Raw genomic sequence first — 15,190 nt, forward strand, 5'->3', positions numbered from 1 at the left:
CAAAGAGCAATGCCTCATCTCCCATAGAGAAAAACTTTCTTTTAATATGTTTGATGTGCCAAGCCTTCTGCCTTTCTTTCTTAATAGTTTAATGGAAGTCTACAAGTAATCTCTGCTCATCCAATTCCCACAACTCCTATATCCACACTCCAATAGATTCATCATTGGACATTCTTGTGGCCTAGGCAATAAAAATATCAGGAACAATAAACTCAGCTAGTACCACAACTTCTTTCCCATAAACAAGTTGGAATGGATTACATTTATGCAATCGTTTTATAATAGTACGATAGCCCCATAAATTAGTTGGAACTTTTTCATCCCAATCATCCCTATTTGTGGAACAAACTTTAGTAACCCCCTTTCCAAAATTTTGTTAAAATCCTTGACAGTCCCATTTGCATACGAGCTAATTTTTTGATGTTGGACTATAAATTTCTACAACATAGTAGAAAAAATTTCATTTATGAAATGTGATACCTAATCACTGGTGAGGCTCCTTGTAAAAACAAATATAGTGATGATATTTTCAAATATAAACCTCACAACAATATTAGCAGTGCAATCCTTCACAAGAGATACTTCACCCTAGTGCATCAAATAGTTTGTGTCGATGATGATGTAACAAGAATGAGAATGTCACTTGCCCACCTTTTGAATGCTTGAAGAGCTTGAACTGGATGGAGTGCAAGTTCATCACAATGCAATGGTCACCCAACCCTTTGACAAACATCACATTTTCTTGCATACTCCTTGGCATCTTTAAAAAGAGTTGGCCACCGATGTCCAACCTGTATCACCTTCTTGGCAATCACTTCCCCCATACACAACCACCCACAAATCCAAAATGGCATTCCCATAAAACACTCTCTCTCACATGATCCAAAACACATCAACACAGAATATGGTTAAGCCTTATTTTATTCAATTTTCCAGCAATAAGCTGATAATTTGGAACACATATTACCATATGCTTCTTCTTAGTCATTTTATAGTTATAAGGGCACTTACCAGTTGTAAAAAATAGCATGATACGGCTTCAATTCAAAACAAGTCTACATCAGACAATTGGTCATCAACTAACCCTCCCGCTTCACCAGATTCCAAGCAAGAAAGGTGATCTGGGCCCACGTTAGAGCGACTTGGTTTAACAATAAATTTAAATGAGAATTCCTGAAATAATAATAGCTATCTGCATGTCCTCCCTTCTAAAATAGGTTTATTGACCAAATACTTTAAAACAAAATGATCAATAAAGAATTTAAAAGGACCACCAAGAAGATAATGTTTAAAATTCTAGACATAGTATACTATGGCAAGAGCTTCCCTCTTAGTGGTCGTATAATTCCTCTCAACATTAGAGAGCTTTCTATTGGAAAAGTAAATGGAACGATCAAGGTTACCTTCACCTGGTTGCACCAAAATAACACCCAAATAAATAGCTGATGCATCTATATGGACATGGAATTCCTTGTTCCAATTTAGATAAACCCGAATCGAAGCACTCACAGGATTTTATTTTAATGTGTCAAATGCAACATCACATTAAATAATCCACGTGAAACACTCAGCTTTCTTCAAAAACTTCTCCAATAGTGCAGTGATCAAGGCATAGTTTTGGATGAACTGGTAATAATATCTTATGTGTCCCAAAGTAGACTGTAACTACTTAATGCTTGTGGGTGGAAAACGGTTCAAAATTACTGCAACCTTAGTAGGGTCCAAACAAACACCATCTTTGCAGACAATATGCCCAAGAAACGTATCAAAGGGAACATAAAAAATGCACTTATTTAGATTCAATGAGGTTTGTAACCATTGAAAATGATCAAACATCACTCAAAACAAGCTAGAGTGCTTCTTTAAAAGACTATATACTGTACAATCATCGATATACACCTCAAGGAATTTATGAATATAATATCTAAAAGAAGAAATAACGATTATAGAAAACACAGTCAAAGCCTTTTTGAGGAAAAGTGGAATGGCATGGTAATCATATTAACCCCATTCTGTTGTAAAAGTAGTTTATTCTCCTCTGCAATGTGAATCTCATGGTACCCAAAAAATCCATTTTTAAAATAATAAGCTTCATTATATGCAACATTATCCAACAATTTGTCACTGAAAGGAGTGGGAAATGGGTCATGGAAGCAAGCAATATTAAGGCTTCTATAGTCCATGAAAACTTTGATTTAATCTTAATCCTTATTATCTTGAACAACAATAGGGAAAATCCATTCTACTTCATCAACTGAAAACATGAAACCTGCAACCAACATCTTATTGATTTACTTCTTTACCTTTTCTTCCACCCTTGGATTTAATCAATAGGTTTTGTGTTTTAATGGACTTGCATTGGGCTTCAAGATGATCTTCATTTCCCCAAGATCTCCTTTGATTCTCTTGAGCTCTGAAACTGATGTAGGAAACAAATCTTCATATTCTTTTAACAAATGAAAAATATCCTTTGTGGTTTTCTCGTCCCTATAGTCACCAATAGAAGTTAGATTGGGATTTTCTTTAGTTTTGATATTATGCTTCTGCAACTTTAAAGGCTTTAGATGTCGAGCATCTTTAATAGGATCGTCCTTTATATTTCACTCCCATTTAGTTTCCTTAAAAGATAAATGCTTCAACTCCTTGAAATCATCTCCATCATGTTCTTTATTAAATTTTCCACAAGCAACGACTTCAAGGAATCTAGATTCATATAAATGTACGAAATATTTATAACTTCTACATTCATCAACATGTTTTCTAACGGGGAAAAACACTCTTTTAATGGTTTTCAAAACCTCAACTTCTGTTTCATCTTAATCTAAAAAAGAGAAATCACTGCAAAATTGGACTATCAACGCCTCCCAATTAGTTGTTTACCTCTTCAATTATTCCTTTAGGTACCAAGCTTGCTGAAATGTCCCTAGTGTGTGAATAAGCTAATGCACCCATATTTTTGTAGGCAGCCCAGTTTCTGTGCAAGGAACAATGCAAGTCTATGTATGTTTATGTGGAACGGTATAACCTTCATATATAGTAATTTTAGCTAAATCTTTCTCTAGAATAGAAAATTAGAATATCATAGAAAACTTGACTACTTCTCAGTCTTAAAGTTGATTGTGATGAGCTCCCCACCATCTTGCAGTGGTTTCTTGCAAAGCAACATCCAACAAAGGAATCTTTGGTGGTTCTTCAATATTTAAATCAATTTACTTAATAAAGTTGAAAACAAATCCTATACCATTAAAAGTAGGAAAATATCGTACCTTAGTACCAATACAATGGGCACAACGAACAATTGCTGAATGTCTAGAGTGCATCTCATGATCTCCTTGTTTCCAATCATGCAGTACAACCTCTCAGCTAGATTTTTTGTTATGAAAACTCCTCCAACTAATATTGCCATCCGCTGTAGGATTTATATGGTCTTCTCTTTTTCCCGCATTGAGCTACTATAACTGATCGAGAAGATTAGGATTTTCAACATCATATACGGGCTCTGTAATCCTTGGGCCTCGGTATAGATCTAATGGCTGTAAAACGTGGAAACCATTTACTTCAAAGGTCATAGTCTCTTGCTTGAGGTCGATAATAAAATAATTCTCAAACGCCTAGTCAATTCCCAACAAGGTTGGGTAAGGATCTCTATCACCCATGATATCTATGACCTCAAAATTTGCATGTCGTTAGTTCCACAATATCAACTTCAATGTCTTCAAGAAGACTAATTGGAAGAATACAATACTGATTGGCCATTCATAGCTGAATAGGAGAAAACACTAACTTAGGCTTCCCCAATGCCTCCCAAGTTTTGCTTGGCATGATGTTAACATCAGAGCCTAAAACCAATATTGGATCTTTGATTTGAAATCTTGCAATTTGGGCATCAACTCATAATTCTCTTCCAGTTCTCCTCTTATTATGACGAAGACGTCTGGAGTGCCAATCATTTAGATTTGCAGATTAGTCCTTTTTGAAAATTCTTCATCTTTAACAACTGCCTTAAGCTTTTTCTGCAACTAGCTAGATAATTGTTCATCACTCATAATTTGAAAAAATAATTTAAACCACTTTGTAACAGGCTGGGAAACCTCCTGAAAATCTAGAAATCCTCATTTGTACCTTTCCTGGTTGTTCTACATGAGGACTATAGGAAGAACCAACTGTTTAATGATTTCAGCTGCATACTTATAATATTCTTTCTGTTGATTAGGGTGATAGGACTTTTTCGGCGACATAGGATTTATAATAGTAGGTTTCTAAGAAGTCTCTTTATCTAGTCTAGTCCTTTTTCCTCCTCTAGTAATGATATTAATGTTAGTAACTAGAATTGATTCAAACCCATGAGGTTCTACAATGATCAAATTTGCTCCTCTTTGTCGGTTGCGCTCTTCCCAGCTTGTAAGTAGTTCTGGACAATCCTCCGTAGCATGTGTATTTACCTGATAATGGGGACAGTGGGACCTTCTTGGTAATGGACAATTCCTTGCAACATGACCCTCTTGATCACAATTATAACATTTGATCGGACATCTTCCTCATGTTCTCCCCCCCTTGAATCAACTCCTCCTCATCCCCGAGGAGCTTCGTTAACTCTAAACTCAGTGTGATCAAGACAATCATCCAGAGCATCTAGAGCTCTGCACTGGTATGTATGGTGAGTTAGGGACCCACAAAATGCATAAAAAATATTGTTTGGAACATTTGGTACTTTTATAAAATAGGATAAAAATGAATTGGATGTTCATAAGTATGAAATATATCATAGTATTAATTAGCATGCGTACCTTGTGGGGTAGGAAACACCTGATATTGAGTATGTCCCTAATATAAAGTATTTGAATAGATTTGTGCAACTCTAGCAGTAGGCAGTGGCATGGGTGGTCCCATGAGCCTAGTAGGTGATCCTACACTTGGCAGCCTTGTACACTCAATGGCATGATGCCCCTCAACATGGAAATTAGTTACCCAAACCAGAGGTTGCATAGCTCGTGCAGGTGTTATATCCTTCAATATTTCTATTAGATTGGAAAGTTGGTGTTGTAAACCAATAATGGTTTGATCACTTAAAGTAGTACCTGCTTGACACTCATTTGGATACCTTGCCATTGCTTAAATTTTCATAGCTTGTTCTATCACATCCTACAATGTGTCAATATTATTGATCTAGGTGGATATTGGTGGCCACCCACCTATTCCACTTGGACACCCACCATTTTTTCTTTTCAGTTTCCTTAATTGTAGCACAACTTACTATTTTGGTAGTTTCTTAGGTTCTAAACTTCTAGAACCATTTTGAGGGACTAAAAACGTTTTTAGGGAAAACAGAGAGACTAGAAAAGTGTCAAAAAAGATCGCCCATATGATTTCGTGGCCTGCTCTTTGAGATCTTATAAACAAGGTATTATGATAGCCAAACAGAGCTCGCATGCCAAAGTTACAACCCTGGGAGTTTAACGTTCCAACTTACCCCAACATGGCCCACAAGCTTCTGGATCATCATCTCCCAGGGTTAGGTTTTTGGATGTTTAGGGTTTCTCATTGTTTCTCAATGATAAAAGGCCACCGAGCCTCATTGTAACATAGTTCAGATAGCTGCCACATCTCTTCTCAGAGATAAATCTAGCATCGCTTGAGCTAGTTTATTTCCATTTCATATGTTAGCATATTATAGTTCTTTTATATTAATGAAATGAAGTTTTTTCTGCTTCATCTCTGTGTTTATGTATATATCTATACTATGTTGTGTTCCTGCATAATTTCAGATTAGTGGTATCAAAGCAGTCTTCTCTTTCTCTAATTTTCTTTGCATGTCCCCAACAAGGTCAGGGTATAAGCAGTTAAGGCTCGAACTGGTTGAACCTTTGCAAGAAAAACCTAGAAAACCCTGACGACCTCGCATGGTGAAAGAAAATAAAAACGAGTGACTGCGAGATCCCTTCAAAATATTGCTTGAGGAAGCCCTCATGCGACAAAGGAATGCGATGATGGACAAATTTTTCTAGATCCTTTGGCAGCTACCCACAAGTGATGCATCTTCATTTAGCGACCACTCTAGAGGTGCCAATCCCTTTAAGGTACAAGGCAACTTTGACATCCCTATATTTGAAGGCTAGATAGATGCATATGTTGTAGATAAATGGTTAAATCTACTAGAAAGATATTTTTCGGTTCATGATTTTTCTAATCGAGAAAGGATCACTTTTTCACTCCTCAAAGTTGCCCCCCACATCAAGGAGTGGTGGGAGACCTACTGTGATAAAAGGGATGAGAGATAACCCTCACTATTTTCATCAAAACCCACTGAGAACTGGATTGAGTGCAATTTCATCATAATGCGATGGTCACCCAACCCTTTGACAGACATCACATTTTCTTGCATACTCCTTGGCATCTTTAAAAAGAGTTGGCCACCAATGTTGAACCTGTATCACCTTCTTGGCAATCACTTTCCCCCCTACGTAGCCACTCACAACTCCAAAATGGCATTCCCATAAAACACTTTCTTTCACATGATCCAAAACGCATCGACGCAGAATATGGTTAAGCCTTATTTTATTCAATTGGTCTGCAATGAGCTGATAATTTGGAATACATATTACCATATGCTTCTTTTGAGTCATTGTATAGTCATAAGGTCACTTACCAGTTGTAAAAAATAGCATGACACGGCTTCAATTCGAAACAAGTCTGCATTAGGAAATTGGTCATCAACTAACCCTCCCGCTTCACCAGACTCCAAGCAAGAAAGGTGATCTAGGCCCACATTAGAGCGACTTGGTTTAACAATAAATTGAAATGAGAATTCCTGAAATAATAATAGCCATTTGCATATCCTCCCTTCCAAAATAGGTTTATTGACCAAATACTTTAAAGCAAAATGATCAATAAAGAATTTAAAAGGACCACCAAGAAGATAATGTCTAAAATTCTAGACATAGTATACTATGGCAAGAGCTTCCCTCTTAGTGGTCATATAATTCCTCTCAACATTAGAGAGCTTCTATTGGAAAATTAAATGGAATGATCAAGGTTACCTTCACCTAGTTGCACCAAAATAACACCCAAAGAAATAGTTGATGCATCTATACAGACATGGAATTCCTTGTTCCAATTTGGATAAACCCGAATCGAAGCACTCACAGGATTTTATTTTAATGTGTCAAATGCAACATCACATTCAACAATCCACGTGAAACACTCAACTTTCTTCAAAAACTTCTCCAATAGTGCAATGATCAAGGCATAGTTGCGGATGAACTGGTAATAATATCTTGTGTGTCCCAAAGTAGACTGCAACTGCTTAATGCTTGTGGGTGGAAAACGGTTCAAAATTACTGCAACCTTAGTAGGGTCCAAACAAACACCATCTTTGCAGACAATATGCCCAAGCAACATTTCAAAGGGAACATAAAAATGCAATTCTTTAGATTCAATGAGGTTTGTAACCATTGACAACGATCAAACATCACTCACAACAAACTATAGTGCTTCTTTAAAAGACTATATACTGTACAATCATCGATATACACCTCAAGGAATTTATGAACATAATATCTAAAAGAAGAAATAACGATTCTATAAAACATAGTCAAAGCATTTTTGAGAAAAAGTGGAATGGCATGGTAATCATATTAACCCCATTCTGTTGTAAAAGTAGTTTTGCTTTTATCCTCCTCTACAATGTGAACCTTATGGTACACAAAAAATCCATTTTTAAAAGAATAAGCTTCATTATATGCAACATTATGCAACACTTTGTCACTGAAAGGAGTGGGAAATGGGTCATGGAAGCAAGCATTATTAAGGTTTCTATAGTCTATGAAAACTCTGATTTTATCTGAATCCTTATTATCTTGAATGACAATAGGGATAATCCATTCTACTTCATCAACTGAAAACATGAAACCTGCAGCCAACATCTTATTGATTTACTTCTTTACCTTCTATTCTACCCTTGGATTTAATCAATAGGGTTGATGTTTTAATGGACTTGCATCGGGCTTCAAGATGATCTTCATTTCCCCAAGATCTCCTTTGATTCTCTTGAGCTTTGAAACTAATGTAGGAAACAAATCTTCATATTCTTTTAACAAATAAAAAATAACCTTTGTGGTTTGCTCGTCCCTATAGTCACCAATAGAAGTTAGATTGGGATTTTCTTTAGTTTTGATATTATGCTTCTGCAACTTCAAAGGCTTTAGATGTCGAGCATTTTTAATAGGATCGTCCTTTATATTTCACTCCCATTTAGTTTCCTTAAAATATAAATTCTTCAACTCCTCGAAATCATCTCCATCATGTTCTTTATTAAATTTTCCACAAGCAACGACTTCAAGGAATCTAGATTCATATAAATTTACGAAATATTTATAACTTCTACATTCATCAACATGTTTTCTAGCGGGGAAAAACACTCTTTTAATGGTTTTCAAAACCTTAGCTTCCGTTTCATCTTAATCTAAAAAAGAGAAATCACTGCAAAATTGGACTATCAATGCCTCCCAATTAGTTGTTTACCTCTTCAATTCTTCCTTCAGGTACCAAGCTTGCGGAAATGTCCCTAGTGTGTGAATAAACTAATGCACCCATATTTCTGCAAGTAGCCCAGTTTCTGTGTAAGGAACATTGCAAGTCTATATATGTTTATGTGGAATGGTATAACCTTCATATATAGTAATTTTAGCTAAATGTTTCTCTAGAATAGCAAATCGGAATATCATAGAAAACTTGACTAATTCTCAATCTTGAAGTTGATTGCGATGATCTCCCCACCCTCTTGCAGTGGTTTCTTGCAAAGAAAAATCCAACAAAGGAATCTTTTGTGGTTCTTCAGTGTTTAAATCAATTTCCTTAATAAAGTTGAAAACAAATCCTATACCATTAAAAGTAGGAAAATATCGTACCTTAGTACCAATACAATGGGCACAACAAACAATTGATGAATGTCTAGAGTGCATCTCATGATCTCCTTGTTTCCAATCATCCAGTACAACCTCTCAGCCAGATTTTGTGTTCTGAAAACTCCTCCAACTAATATTGCCATCTGCTGTAGGATTTAAATGGTCTTCTCTTTTTCTCGCATTAAGCTACTATAACTAATCGAGAGGATTAGGATTTTCAACATCATATACGGGCTCTGTAAACCTTGGGCCTTGGTATAGATCTAATGGCTATAAAACATGGACTCCATTTACTTCAAAGGTCATAGTCTCTTGCTTGAGGTTGATAATAGAATAATTCTCAAAGGCCTAGTTCCCAACAAGGTTGGGTAAGGATCTCTATCGCCCATGATATCTATGACCTCAAAATTTGCATGTCGTTAGTCCCACAGTATCAACTTCAATGTCTTCAAGAAGACTGATTGGAAGAATACAATATTGATTGGGAATTCATAGTTGAATAGGATAAAACAATAACTTGGGCTTCCCCAATGCCTCCCAAGTTTTCCTTGGCATGATGTTAACATCAAAGCCTAAAACTAGTATTGGATCTTTGATCTGAAATCTTGAAATTTGGGCATCAACTCATAATTCTCTTCCAGTTCTCCTCTTATTATGACAAACATGTATGGAGTGCCAATCATTTAGATTTGTAGAATTAGGCCTTTTTGAAAATTCTTCATCTTTAACAACTACCTTAAGCTTTTTGCGCAACTAGCTAAATAATTGTTCATCACTCATAGTTTGCAAAAATAATTTAAACCACTCCGTAATAGGCTGGGAAACCTCCTGAAAATCTGGAAATCCTCATTTGTACCTTTCCTAGTTGTTATGCATGAGGACTATAGGAAGAACCAACTTCTTAATGATTTCAGCCGCATACTTATAATATTCTTTCTGCTGATTAGGGTGATAACTTTTTCGGAGACGTAGGATTTATAGTAGTAGGTTTCTAAGAAGTCTCTTTATCTAGTCTAGTCATTTTTCCTCCTCCAATAATGATATTAATGTTAGGAACTAGAATTTATTAAGACCCATGAGGTTCTACATTGATCAAATTTTCTCCTCTTTGTTGGTTGCGCACTTCCCAGCTTATAATTAGTTCTGGACAATCCTCCGTAGCATGTGTATTTACCTGACAATGGGAATAGTAGGACCTTCTTGGTAATGGAAAATTCCTTGCAACATGACCCTCTTGATCACAGTTATAACATTTGATCGGACATCTTCCTCATGTTCTCCCCCTCTTGAATCAACTTCTCCTCATCCCCGAGGAGCTTTGTTAACTCTGAACTCAGTGTGATCAAGACAATCATCCAGAGCATCTAGAGCTCTACACTGGTACGTATGGTGAGTTAGGGACCCACAAAACTCATAAAGAATTTTTTTGGAACATTTGGATACTTTTATAAAATATGATAAAAATGAATTGGATGTTCATAAGTATGACATATATCATAGTATTAATTAGCAAACGTACCTTGTGGGGTAGGAAACACATGATATTGAGTATGTCCCTAATATAAAGTATTTGAAGAGACTTGTGCAATTCCAGTAGTTGGCAGTGGCATGGGTGGTCCCATGAGCATAGTAGGTGATCCCACACTTGGCGGCCTTGGACACTCAATGGTATGATGCCCCTCAACATGGAAATTGGTTAACCAAAAAATAGGTTGCATAGGTCGTGCAGTGGTTATATCCTTCAATATTTCTATTAGACTGGAAATTTGGTGTTGTAAACCAGTAATGGTTGGATCACTCAAAGTAGTACTTGCTTGAAACTCATTTGGATACCCTACCATTGCTTAAATTTTCATAGCTTGTTCTATCACATCCTACAACGTGTCAATCTTATTGATCCAGGTGGATATTGGTGGCCACCCACCTATTCCACTTGGACACCTACCATTTTTTCTTTTCAGTTTCCTTAATTGTAGCACAACTTACTATTTTTGGTAATTTCTTAGGTTCTAAACTTCTAGAGCCATTTTGAGGGACTAAAAAACATTTTTAGGGAAAACAGAGAGACTATAAAAGTGCCAAACAAGATCACCCATTTGATTTCGCGACTTGCTCTTTGAGATCTTAGAAACAAGGTATTATGATAGCCAAACAAAGCTCGTATGCCAAAGTTAAAACCCTGGGAAGTTAGAGTTCCAACTTACTCCAACATGGCCCACAAGCTTTTGGATCTTCATCTCCCAGGGTTAGGTTTTTGGATGTTTAGGGTTTCTCATTGTTTCTCAATGATAAAAAGGCCACCGAGCCTCATTGTAACATAGTTCAGATAACCACCACATCTCTTCTCAGAGATAAATCTAGCATCGCCTGAGCTAGTTTATTTCCATTTTATATGTTAGCATATTTTAGTTCTTTTATATTAATGAAATGAAGTTTTTTTTCTGCTTCATCTCTATGTTTATGTATATATCAATATTATGTTGCGTTCCTACATAATTTTGGATCAGTGGTATCAGAGTAGTATGCTCTTTCTCTATTTTTCTTTGCATGTCCCCAACAAGATCAGGGTATAAGGAGTTAAGGCTCGAACTAGTTGAACCTTTGCAAGAACAACCTAACAAACCCTGACGACCTCCCATGGTGAAAGAAAAGAAAAACGAGCGACTAGGAGATCCCTCGAAGGAAGCCCTCAATCAACAAGGGAATGTGATGATATGATGGACAAAGTTTTCCAGATCCTTTGGTGGCTACCCACAAGTGACACATCTTCATCCAACGACCACTCTGGAGATGCCACTCCCTTTAAGGTACAAGCCAACTCTGAAATCCCTATATTTGAAGGGTAGATAGATGCATATGTTGTAGATAAATGGTTAAATCTACTAGAAGGATATTTTTCAGTTCATGATTTTTCTAATAAGGAAAAGATCACTTTTTCACTCCTCAAATCTACCCTCCTCATCAAGGAGTGGTGGGAGACCTACTGTGAGGAAAGGGACGAGAGAGAACCCTCACTATTTTCAACATCACCCACTGAGAATTCTTTCCAAGACACCATTAAGGAGCAGTGTTACCCTATCAGAAGCTAGGAAGATAAATACATAAAGTGGACCTTGCTTCAGTAGGGAAGGGACCAAGACGTGTTGGAGTTTGCAAATATTTTTCATACCCTTCGCACAAAGTTGGGTGTCAAGGATTTTGAGTGGAAATTAGTACTCAAGTACTGTGGCTATCTACACAAGTACATCCAGGATGAGATGGATTTCTTGGACATCTCCTCACTTAGCACTGCCTATCGATACATAGTCAAGATCGATAAGAAATTTAAACAAAAGAGGAAGGAATTTGGATCTGTGAATCCAAAGCAAGGAAAAAGTGCCCCTAAACCTAGAATAAAGGACAAAGCTAAGGCTGGGAAATTCAGGACAACCAGTTGAAGCTACAACCAAAGATAAACACCATGATGACAAAGAAGGACACATGAAAATGGTGTGAGTTCCATAAGATCCCCACTCAAAACATGAGTGAGTGTCGAGCCAAGAAGTCACTAGAGGCTGAGTTGAAGGCTTCTGAATCAGATGTATGTTCCAACTCTAAGTTAGAACTTGATAAAGGGAAACAAATTATTAACGCGGAGCCCAGTGCCACCATTGCCACCACCAAGATCTAGAAGATTAAGGTTGAAGATCCAGAGGCTGTAGAAATTTTAAATAATTTAACACATATTCAATGGAGATTATCCTGATCATGTACTATTGTGGAATACATACACAATACATAAGCTCCTCTACGTTGATCATCAATATAGCAGCATCAATAACAATAAAACATCAAGAGCATTCACACATTAACACAGTATGTAACCTGGGGAAAGCATCTTGCTAAAAACCCCGCACTATTTGTATATTAATGATTGAGACCATGTAACATTACAAAGTAAAATGCTTATCACAAGAAATCCAGTACCAGCTCCACCTGTTACACACAATATAGCTCAGATCTGATCTCCAAATCTATTCCACTACTTGCCTGCCTCTCCAGCTCAATACCTGCTCAAGAACTGATGAGAATGGTTTACCAAACTCGTATTTCACCCGCAAAGAATCACTCACACTGTGTTGGACGTGAGCACAAGCTACAATTCTTGATATTGGCCAATTCATTGGCATACTCAATCCCTCTGATTGTGCAAATCATCATGCACAACTATAGTCACAACTGATAGCAATCTGATCCTTTAACACCTGTCCCTGCTGAACTAAACATGCACTGACATGCAACTGAGTTAACTGATGTATTCTATAGTTGCATTATGAGTTAATAACTTGTGAATTAATTAATAACTAATTCATCCAACTCATCTCTAGTCTATTTGCCAGTTAGACTAAATACAACCAGTTTAACAAAGCTAAACTGAACACAACTCCATCAACTACACCTCCAGTCCACTAAACTCAACTCACTTGAGTTCTAACTGAAGTCCTGGATGCAAATATTAGTCATCCCATAGGTAACCACATATTTCCCTCTGGGATCTGCATGTACCACATCCGTAGCTCATCCTGAAGTGCTCCAAGAGAATAAGATCAAGTTTATAGTCCAAATATTATTATGAGACAATAATATTTGACTTTTCTATTTTTGACAGCCAGTCTAAAAATAGACTTTGATCACTCATACTGTGATCACTCACACTGTGGTCACCCACACTATGATCACTCATACTGTGGTCACCCACACTGTGATCATCCCTGCTGGGATCAAAAATAGAACTTGCGCCATAATTTGCTTGCGGGCCCACTTAGTGAAGGCGACTCTTTTCACTAAGCTCCATCATCTTGTTGCAATCTCAACACTCCCTCTTGACAAGATATGGATTATCAGCAACCCCTATCCTGCCTCGGTGGTACTCGAATTTGCTCCTGGTGAGAGCCTTCGTCAGAATATCAGCGTCCTGATCCTCCGTTGGAATGTATGAAAGCAACATGATCCTCCGCTACACACAATCTCTGATATGATGGTACCTGATGTCAATATGCTTAGATCTATCATGAAATACAGGATTAGCCGAGAGTTTAATGCAACTCTGGTTATCACAGTAAATCACAGTAGGATCCAAATGAGAACTGAACAAACCAACCAGGATCTTCCTCATCCATATAGCCTTGCATGCAACCAAACTTGCTGCCATATACTCGGCCTCCATTGAACTGAGTGCCACGGATCTCTGCTTCCTGTTGTACCAAGAAACTGCTGTCGATCCAATACTGAAGACCCCTCCTGATGTGCTCTTTCTGTCCGTTGGGCTCCTTGCCCAATCTGCATCCGTGAATCCACATAGCTTCACCTCATCCTCCTATCTATACCATAAACCATATCCCGATGTGCCTCTCAAGTAGCGCAATACATGCTTGCCTGCCTTCCAGAAGAGCCTGGTAGGCTTAACCATAGCTTGTGAAAGTTGGTTAACTGCATAGCATATATCAGGTCGTGTATTGACCAAATACATCAGCGACCCCACCAACTGTCGATAAACAGTGGCATCCACTTCTTCTCCCGAAGTGGCATCCTCCTTCCTCCAACCTCCAGGAAGAGGAGTATCAACAGGCTTGCAGCCATGCATGTTGAACTTCTCCAGTATCTCCTGAGCATACTTGCCCTGAGAAACAAACAGTCCACCACTGCGCTGCCATATTTCCAATCCTAGGAAATAGTGAAGGAGGCCCAAATCCTTCATCTCAAACTCTGTAGCAAGATCCTTCTTGCATGACAGTATCAACAGCTCATCACTCGTTAGAATCAAATCATCAACATACAGTACAATGATAAGCAACTTACCCTCCACCACAATCTGGTATAGGTTAGGATCCGCCTCGCTCTTGGAGAATCCAAGTCCTGTGAAATAGCTATCTATCTGTGTGTACCAAGAACATGGTGCTTGCTTCAACCCATACAACACTCTCTTGAGCCTGCACACATGCGACTCGCTGCTGAAGACCTCAAAGCCTTCGGGTTGCTCAATGTACACCTCCTCCTCAATGACTCCGTTGAGGAACGCAGTCTTCACATCCATCTGATGAATGTGCCATCCCATCTGCGCTGAGAGAGCAAGAATCGTCCGTATGGAAGAATACCTTGCGACAGGTGCAAAGGTCTCCTCATAATCGATCCCCTCTATCTGTGAAAAGCCTCGGGCAACAAATCTTGCCTTGTACTTCTCCACACTCCCGTCAGCTGCCTGCTTAACTTTGTAGATCCATCTCGAACCCACCACTGATTTCCCTTCC

The sequence above is a fragment of the Pinus tabuliformis genome, chromosome 1_1, assembly GCF_031772625.1.
Source record: "Pinus tabuliformis cultivar Carrire ecotype Pingquan chromosome 1_1, CPIR1, whole genome shotgun sequence".
In the NCBI taxonomy this organism is placed as follows: Eukaryota; Viridiplantae; Streptophyta; class Pinopsida; order Pinales; family Pinaceae; genus Pinus; species Pinus tabuliformis.